Below are 9,562 nucleotides of genomic sequence, written 5' to 3'. Positions count from 1 at the left end.
ATATAATTTTAACAAACTCAAGTTATTTTTTTAACTCTTACCTAAAATCAAGTAAATGATACTATATTTTCAAAATTCATAGTTAATCCTTTATGGATCAATTTTCACAATTTGTTCTATAAAGTTATAAATTTATTATGAAAGGGATTTATTATGCAGGATCTTCTTGTGCTAGTAAATAAAAGCCAAAGCATTTCATCAAATTTATGAGGTATTTGGTGATAAACTTTTGATGAGGTACACTAGTATCCAGATGTACAGTATGCAGTGTTATCATTGTTTTGTTAACTCCGTAAAAACTTACATTTACCCATTTATTATGTTTGTTGCTTTACATTTCTCCTGTATGAGTTTCCATTTGGAATCATTTTCCTATACTTGAAAAGAGCCTTTAATTCTTCCTTTAAAATAAATTAAGAAGTGTCTTCAGTAGGTCTCCTTTTTTGGAGAATCCTTTTGCTGGGTAAAGAGATTTATTCTGTTAATGTAACTGCCAATTTATATGTCCTTTTAAAGGAGTATTCCTTGAAATTCCAGAGGATTTTCTTCTCTATCATCACATTATAGATCATTTAGAGAGTCTCAAAGGGAAGCATATGTTTAAAGCAGACATACTTTGAAGACTTCTGCAAGGCATCAGACTCCTCATGGTCCAAAAATGTTACCAATACTGGCAAGATTTGAGGGACTGAACCTATCAAATTCAGACTGACCTAACCAATCCTTACCCAAAAATGTACAGTATTCTTTGAAACCAGCACCAAAGGAAGGATTAAAGCCCACATAAACACCAATAAAAATCACATATAATATACTTTGCCCTATCCCTTGAATTACTCCTAACATGCTTTAGACAAGAGTTCAAGATGCTAAGGCTATTAATAGAATGATTCTACCTCACTTTCCAGATTTACTTGATCCTCTGATAAACTTATAGTCATCAACCAATGCTAGTAAGAGAGTCATTTTCTGTCAATTGGCCACTTCTTGTACCTACTGGACCCCCACATCATGCACCCTAACTTCCAGTCATGAGAGAAAACAAAGGGATTCTTACCCTGGAAGATCAAAGTGGTTCTGCAAAGAGCATTACCTCAATGCCCATAAATGACCAGGAATGCAATCGAGTTAAGAAAAAATCTCGGGGTTTATTTTTTTCTGCACAGTTAACTTTTTCTCCTCAGAGACTCTTTAACTGCTTGATAGGAATTACTCAACTTCAGGGACTCTTCCCTTCCTCCAACAGGTCATTGGCACACCTGTCATATTAAATGATTCATACAATGGCACATAGTCTGTGCCCTCTAGGACATAGACCATTTTATTATATGGAACCAATCCTTTGCTTGTTTATCACAAGCAAACAACCCCTTGTAAAACAGGTCTCTCTGCAGCACATGCCCAGGAGTGTAGAAAATGAAGCCACATAGGCTACTCTGGAGAGTCACTCAGAGGAAATATTAATTTACTTTTGTATGTACACCATCCAATCTACAGTTCTTACAGAGATGTTTAAAACTTGGAAAAAGTGGTAAGAAATGTATACAATTGGACAGAGTGGTAAGAAGCCAAAGCATAGCTAATATTATAAATAATACTTCCATAGCCCTTGAAGCTCATAAAAGAAAGAGAAAATAAGCAAATGGGACTACATCAAAATAAATCTGAACCTTTTTGTCCAAATAGTAATGATCGAAGCAATAGCTTTAGATTTTCTATTAGCTTCTCAGTGCAGTATCTGTGTCATTACTAACACTTCTGTTACACTTGGGTACACAGTATCAGGCAAAAAGAACAATTCATCTCTAAAAATAAGTCCACCTGACTCTTTTTAGAAAAACAGAACAAAAAAACCCCACCCCCATCCCCCCCACCACCCTGGGGATAGAGCCTGCAACCTGGGCATGAGCCCTGACTGGGAATCAAACCATAACCTCTCCTGGTTTATAGGTCCATGCTCAACCACCAAGCCATACCGGCTGGACAAAGTCCACCTGACTCTTAAAAGTAGATCCAAATGGACTCTGGGATGAGTTTCCTTGCTCTGTATTTTAATCATCATTCTGCCCTCAGTCCTTGAGAGTTTCGTAATTGCTGATTGTAGACTTTCCAGAGTCTTAAATGCTTCTGCATAGCCATGTAACATCACATGATCCAACAATTTCTCATTTGATAAAAGGATGAAAACGGATGGACCCTGGCCCAACCCCAGACTGTTGTTTTTGTTTCCAAAATAATCTACTATCTAGAGATTAGGAAGATAATGTAGATATGGAACGAAAGACTTTTCTACCTGCCTCTCTAGCCTGGTTAGTGGTTGGTTAGAGAAGGGGGTGTTCAGGAGAGACTAATACTAGAAATAATAACCCCTATGAGATATGCAAGACTGGGAACAACCACCTTTATTAGTTATATACAATTATAACTGCACAATGTCATATATCTTGCATAATACTTTTTATCTCAGAATATCATCTAGTTTGCACTGATCACCACTTTAAAAAAAAACAATCAATCCGGAGGCTCACTTTGTTTCTGATATCATACCCTAAGAACTTCTGAGTCAATCCATAAGAAATAAAAACCCATGCTCTCTTTGTTCATTAAGATGCCTTTTCAGAATTTTCCTTGTTTTGTTCTCCCTTACTATAACATGTCATTGAGATTGTAGTTACTTATATCATAGCGGGCTTCTTTGAATAAGATTTTTTTTACACATAAAATATAGAAACATAATGTTGATACAAAATATATCCACTTATGTTGCAGATTAATACAAATGTGTATGGCTTGAAAAAGAAGCAAATGATCAAGCAGACCCTAAGAGTCTATAACCAGCAAATTGATTTCCTATTATAAATAATCAAAATGCTATATTGTTTGGTAACTGTGTAGCACTCTTCCTCTAAAGAACTCAAGAGCCTTGAAAATGGCATTTTGAACTGTTCTAGTAATTATTAGTAGTCCTGAGTTATTGTTAGTGTGGAAATTTAAAAGAACATCCCAGAATAACATAATGACATTTGGAAGTAATGAGCACTATAGAAGCAACATTGAATTGAAAATAGCACTGACAATCGGTAACAGTGACACTCAAGGCAAGTCACTTAACTTTACACCTCAATCTTCTCATATACAATAGAATAATAATGTCTGTCATGCTTAACTGCAGGTGTTACTCAAAGAGCACAATTAAATAATGAATGTGAAAAGAACTGTAAAATGACAAAGTACTATGCAAAGTTAAATGATTGTGACTGTGTACATACTTTAGGCTATAGCTTGTTTCATCACACTTGCCTACTGTGCCATCCCCATGTTTACTCATCCCAATTTTTCCACACCAAAAAAATAAAAATCTTACAGAATTTGGAAAAATTGAATCTACATATCGTGAATTGTAGATCCCATTCAAATGACTTATTTACTTGAATTTGAACCAGTGGTAGGAAGTAGGGATGAGGGATCAGAGGCGCAGCATAGCAAATCAACTTCAATAAATGCCAACACCGAGAAATCAACTTCTCTAAATGCTTTGGGTAGCTGTATGAATGAAAAACAATTCATTTAAAATGTAATTTTGCATGCGATTAATCTATCATCTGGTCTGATTGCCTGTGGTGCATTTTTATAATTATAAATTGAATGGAGAATAAAAATAATTCAAATAATCTTATTGGCTAAGGGCCTAGGGCATTAATTCAGTTTATAATAGCAATAATGACCTCAGCCCAGGACATTTCCAGGCAATTAATGACTGGTTGGAGTTAATGGCCCGAGTTTCAGCCAAGGACCATCAACTCCTCTTAGCTGGTCATCAATCCTCAGAAAATGCCCAGTGCTCAGAGCACAGTCAGACCTGTTCAAAGTTTGACATCATCCCAACTTTTTATTTTCGAGTAAATTTGTTGCTCTACTCTTTTTCCTAAAAATCCATTTTACTTGTAAAGTAGGTAAAAATAATTGAGTTTTTCAAGAATGATTAAAGATAGATTTAATTAGAAAAAATTTCATGAACAAAGTAGGAATTAAAATTCTCAGTCATGTTTAATTACAGAATAATCTTAGGACAGAGTGTCAGAGAACATGAGTTCAAATATCTGTTCTTTCCATTATTAATAGTGTAAATTTAAACAATATTCCCTAAATATCTGATACTCATTTTACTCCTCAAAAATAGGAATAACAGTAAATTTGGTCTCTTCTTGAATTGTGCCCATATGATTTATTCATTTTTTTATTTTTTTAATTAAGTGTATTGGGGTTACATTGGTTAATATTGTATAGGTTTTAAGTATACATTTCTATGACACATGATCTGTATATTACAGTGTGTTTGAATAATAAATTGTCATGGAATATAACAACACACAGCCATAATACATTAAGTAGTATGGTAATATTGAAAAACAGAGTACAGACTCACAATACTAGACATCCATTTTCCAACTTATAATATGCAAATGATATACTAAGTTTGCTCAACGGCTCACTATGACATGCTTTGACCACCAGGGACAAGATATTCAGACTGGTAGGGCAGCTTGCTACTGGGGTCTGACTGATTGGGACTGAGTGAGACATGCTGGACACACCCTGGAGTCCTGCTGGCCTTCTGGTGGGACATGTATAGTTCTGTTCACCATTTACTAAGCTCCGTTGTTCTCTCTGCCACCACCTCTGTACGAGGAAACATTGATGTCTCTCTCTCTCTCTCTCTCTCTCTCTCTCTCTCTCTCTCTTTCTTTCTTCTTCTTCTTCTTCTTTTTTTTTTCAGATTCCTTGTTGTTTTAATCCATCGTGGAAAAGGCAGAAGTCATGAAATGACAGTGTGTAAGTGGCCTGTACAGTCTGGGTCACTGGCCCAGAAGGCATGAACTCAGACCACCTGTGAATGTTAGTGAAAGAGAAGATGACTTCATTCTGAGATCCCATATGTCCATAGTCCTGTCCTGGCTGAACTTGTTGCCTTCTAGTCATTATCTATTTGAAAAGGCTAACCTTTAAATATATGCATATTATTGTCAAGTGGACAATTCACTATCATTATTACCCACATTACAAGCTAATGTTGCTGAAACCAGTTTGGCTCAGTGGATAGAGCGTCAGCCCGCAGACTGAAAGGTCCCAGGTTCGATTCCGGTCAAGGGCATGTACCAGGGTTGCGGGCACATCTCCAGTAGGAGATGTGCAGGAGGCAGCTGATCGATGTTTCTCTCTCATCGATGTTTCTGACTCTCTATCTCTCTCCCTTCCTCTCTGTAAAACATCAATAAAAAAATATATATATATATAAAGGCTAATGTCCACAACAGGCCTCATGCAGGCTCTGCAAAGTCACTGGCTGTGCAAGGAGAGAGAAAGCCCCTTAACAGCTGGACACATACCTCCCAGAGGGGATTTCTCAGTAAGACTGGGAGGTATGTTGCCTGGTCATCAAAGATGACTGATGTTCAGGAATAGTCGAAATATTGTTAGTAACAGTGCACTCTTATAAAGTAAAGGAAAACATGACATTGCCATGTTTTCTTACTGGGATGGTATCTATCATTAAATTCTCCTGTCAAAAAGTAGACATGAAATAACAAATACTCTTACAAAGAACACATGTCTTGATGGTTTGGTGTTTAGTGGAGGAAATAAAAGTCCAGAATATGGCCCTTGCTAGTTTGGCTCAGTGGATAGAGCATTAGTGAGGCCACAGATTGAAGGGTTCCAGGTTCAATTCTGGTCAAGGGCATGTGTCTTGGTTGCAGGCCCACATGTGGGATGCAACCAATGAATGTCTCTCTCTCACATCCATGTTTCTCTCTCTCTCTCTTTCTCTATCCTTGGGTGAGGATCAACAACAACAAAAGTCCAGAATATGGGATGCTGCCCAGGCTTTAATGTACCTCCACCCAGGGGCCACATGCAAGTATGAGGCAATCAAGGTATTAAGAATTGTTAAGCAGGAGCAGGAAAATACTAAAAACATGATTCATCAAGTTTTACTAAGGTAAATTTGAAGTGCTGGAATAGTACTAGTATACATTTTAATCTAATCAGAAACTTTATTTATACAAATGAATACTAAATTTGTAGGCAAACTAGTAAGTTTTACAGAATTAAAATAATTTTAATTTGAGATAAAAACAGTAATATCTATGGCACTTTTATAGGAAGCAGCTGATGATCTATCTTGAGTCCTAGAGAATGTAACTAGATAATTGGCTTAGGACCAGATTTTCTGTGCTGGAGCTCAGAGGATTCAGGAATCTTGGGCCCCATTTAGCAGAGCTAAGAAATGAACTCATGCCAGTCTTCACACAAAGCCTACATGCTTCTGTCTCACTGTGGCCCATATGCTAAAATACCTTGCTATGATTCCATGCAATGTGCTATTTCACATAGATTTATCAAGTCAATTAAATGTGCAAACAGTAGAAAAGCTAATTTACAGTTTTCCCCATTACTAATATATATCTACCTGTTCAACTATAGAAGAAGACAGTACACACCTTCAAAAACCCCTGATTTGAATGTAATCAGAGATTAGAATTTGGAATATCTTTTCATCTCAGGAAGTCTGCAGCTTCAATCAGAAAATGGCAAAGAGAAAAAAAAATGGCAAAGAAGTAACATCAATACCCAAATTGAAAGCATGTTTTAAAAACACTCCCCAAAGAGCATTTAAACATCAATAATCAAGATCAAGAATCACTTTTGCACGTAGCATAATAGTTGTACAAATGTGATTTAAACTATGCATGTAAAAAGAAAAGCAATGCGGCTGAACACTACTCCCAATTGAATCTAGGAGGAGGAAGAAAGAATTAATGGATGTATACTCTTCTGGGTACCACGTTGATAGTTCCTGTCCTCTCAGGTCTTTGAATTAAAGGCTCTCTAAGATATGTTTATCTTGTGAACTCCTATATTTAAGTTCCATTAAAATTATACAGTGAGTGTTAATTAACTGTCTTCCCTCTATTCACTGGGAACATGTTATAGTAGTTATTTCTACAGATGCTTATAAGCGTGTACAGTGGGTTGTTTGACATTTAGAAATCAGAGTTAGGAAACCGATGAATTGCAAAGTCACCTGTCAAATGAGATGCCTTTTTATTCTCTTTTAAAATAAGTGTTCCAGGTCGTTATGATGGAATGTGCCTCAGTCTATTCCCACTTTATGAAACAGATGACACAGATGCTCCTGCTCAGGTCAGTTGGTCATTTTAAGATGTTGTCCACACTCTTTAGAGATTTAACAACAAACCAACCCTGAAATAGAAGTAGGGGATTCTCAGATTTAAAAGGGGGCTTTATTCCAAAAGTCTGTAAAGCAGTTGTTCAAGCTGCTTGCTCTTCCCTTTACAAATACTTGTATATGTAGTGATCATGTTGTTAAAACATAATGTACAACTGACCCAACTATTAATATAGCTAAAATAGGGCCCCAGATTTACATTGTGACATCAGACCAAAATATGTAGAGGATGGGAGAAGGATGACAAATAAACTTTTCTTACTTCCAGCTAGTAGCAGGCTGAACCTCAACAGGGTTTCAAAATAGACATCATTAGCACATTAGAACAGGTCATCTGTCAGTACTAAGGCATGTAAATGGTAATCTTATCCAAGTGGCCACTCTGACCATAGCTTCTTGACTTCAAAAATGTTCAAAGATGTCAGATGCAGAAAATGATTCAAGTCTATAGTTTCTCCTATCTCAGAAAAAAGCCCACCCACTTTCTTCTTAATAAGTGGCACATCACCTATTTCTGCATCATAAGCACGAGGAATGCAGTTACAGAACTTGCATTAGAACATGTTTCAGATTTCTAAAAAGTGGAAAGGCAAAGAAAAATGATATAGAAGGGTGCCCCCCTGCAAGAAGGTCAAGGAGACAAAAACTTTCATTGGGTTGAGAATGGACTAAATAACTTCATGATCATGGTTTATCTTTTTATCTCTTCACAGTAAGATATTGGTAAGCACAATTTGATACTATGCTTTAGGATAAAAATATTTCCACATTATCTTCATTAAAAAAGTCTTGTAATTTGACAGGGCAATTAGGTAAAAGACTTAAGGCATTATATTAAAGGTCTTTAACGCACAGTAACCCTGGTTTCAACATCAGCCACCTACTACCATGTCTGAAATTTTTTTGGAGCAATTGAGTCTTGATGCAGGCAAGAAGGCATTAGGAAAACTGCATGTTATCTGACCAGGGAAGTCTATCATGGTCCAAGAATGGAAATACTGGGCATCTGAAGAGCAGCATGTAGTCTATATCAGACATCACTAGATAAAAATTCATTCCAGATTCAGTGCCTGAAAACCACAATCATTTACTTGCTCATACTTCTGCCATTTGTGCAGGCTGGGTAGAAATCTCTTGTTTCCATGTGGTGTCAGCTGGGGTTGCTCTAAAGATTATAGCCAGTAGAAGTTCAACTGAGTGCTAGAATATCCAAGATGGTGTTATACTCATGTCTGATGATTGGATAGCTGGAATATTCGGGGGTTCTTAGGTTATCTCTCTGTCCATATAGTCTTTCCAGCAGGGTAGCTGGAACTTTTTACATGATGCCTCAGAGTTCCATGAGTGTAAAAGCAGAAGTTCCAGGCCCCTTAAGGCTTAGGCCTGGCACTGGTACAGCATCCCTTCTATTGCATTCCCATAGGGCAGAATAACTCACTAAGCCAGCTCAGATTCAAAGGGAAGATAAATATAAAATATAAAATTCAATAGTCACTCGAACCTGATAGAAAGTAGTTCAGAAAGGAGGCTTAAGAATGATCTAAAGATAATTATTTGCCCCCCTCTCCCGCAGTGTTTCAGACTTCTGGCCAAGCTTAAATCTGGCCATCTACAACCTCTTTAGCACTTATTTATGAGAACAACGAAGTATAGAACAACAGTAGCAAACTACAGCTCATGTCATTGTCTTTGTAAATAAAGTTCTGAGGCCTGGTAAAATGGCTCCTGCGAAGAAGGGTTGTGAGAAGGAGGAGGGCCATTCTGCCATCAGTGAGGTGGTGACCAGAGAATACACCATCAACATTCACAAGCGCATCCATGGAGTGGGTTTCAAGAAGTGTGCCTCTCAAGCACTCAAAGGGATCCAGAAATTTGCCATGAAGGAGATGGAACTCCAGATGTGTACATTGACGCCAGGCTCAGCAAAGCTGTCTGGGCCAGAGGAATAAGGAATGTCCCACACTGTATCAGGGTGCAGGTGTCTAGAATACAGATTGAAGATGAAGATTCACCAAACAACTCTATACATTAGTTACCTACAGACCTGTCACCACTTTCAAAAATCTACAGTTAACATGAATGAGAAGTGCTGATTGTCAAATAAACTGAAGGGGAAAAAAAGTTTTATTGGAACACATCCCTCCTCAGGCATTTATATGTTGTTTATGGCTGCTTTTGTGTTACAACACAGAGTTGAGAAGTTGCGACAAAGACCATAGTGGCCCACTAATCCAAAGATGTTTATTTTATGCCCTTATTAGTTTACTAGGGCTACCACAACAAAGTAGTACAAGCTGGGTGGCTTAAGAAACA

At 37.2% G+C, this 9,562-nt stretch overlaps 1 pseudogene; it reads left to right on the top strand.

Moving 5' to 3' along the window:
* Positions 1-8,958: 8,958 nt before the first annotated feature.
* LOC102764164 lies at positions 8,959-9,328 on the top strand (annotated as a pseudogene).
* Positions 9,329-9,562: the final 234 nt, after the last annotated feature.

Source organism: Myotis davidii, unplaced genomic scaffold (genome assembly GCF_000327345.1).
Source record: "Myotis davidii unplaced genomic scaffold, ASM32734v1 scaffold2439, whole genome shotgun sequence".
NCBI lineage: Eukaryota > Metazoa > Chordata > Mammalia > Chiroptera > Vespertilionidae > Myotis > Myotis davidii.
Note: the sequence above shows the minus strand (reverse complement) of the source record. Positions and strands in the feature narration are given on the sequence as shown.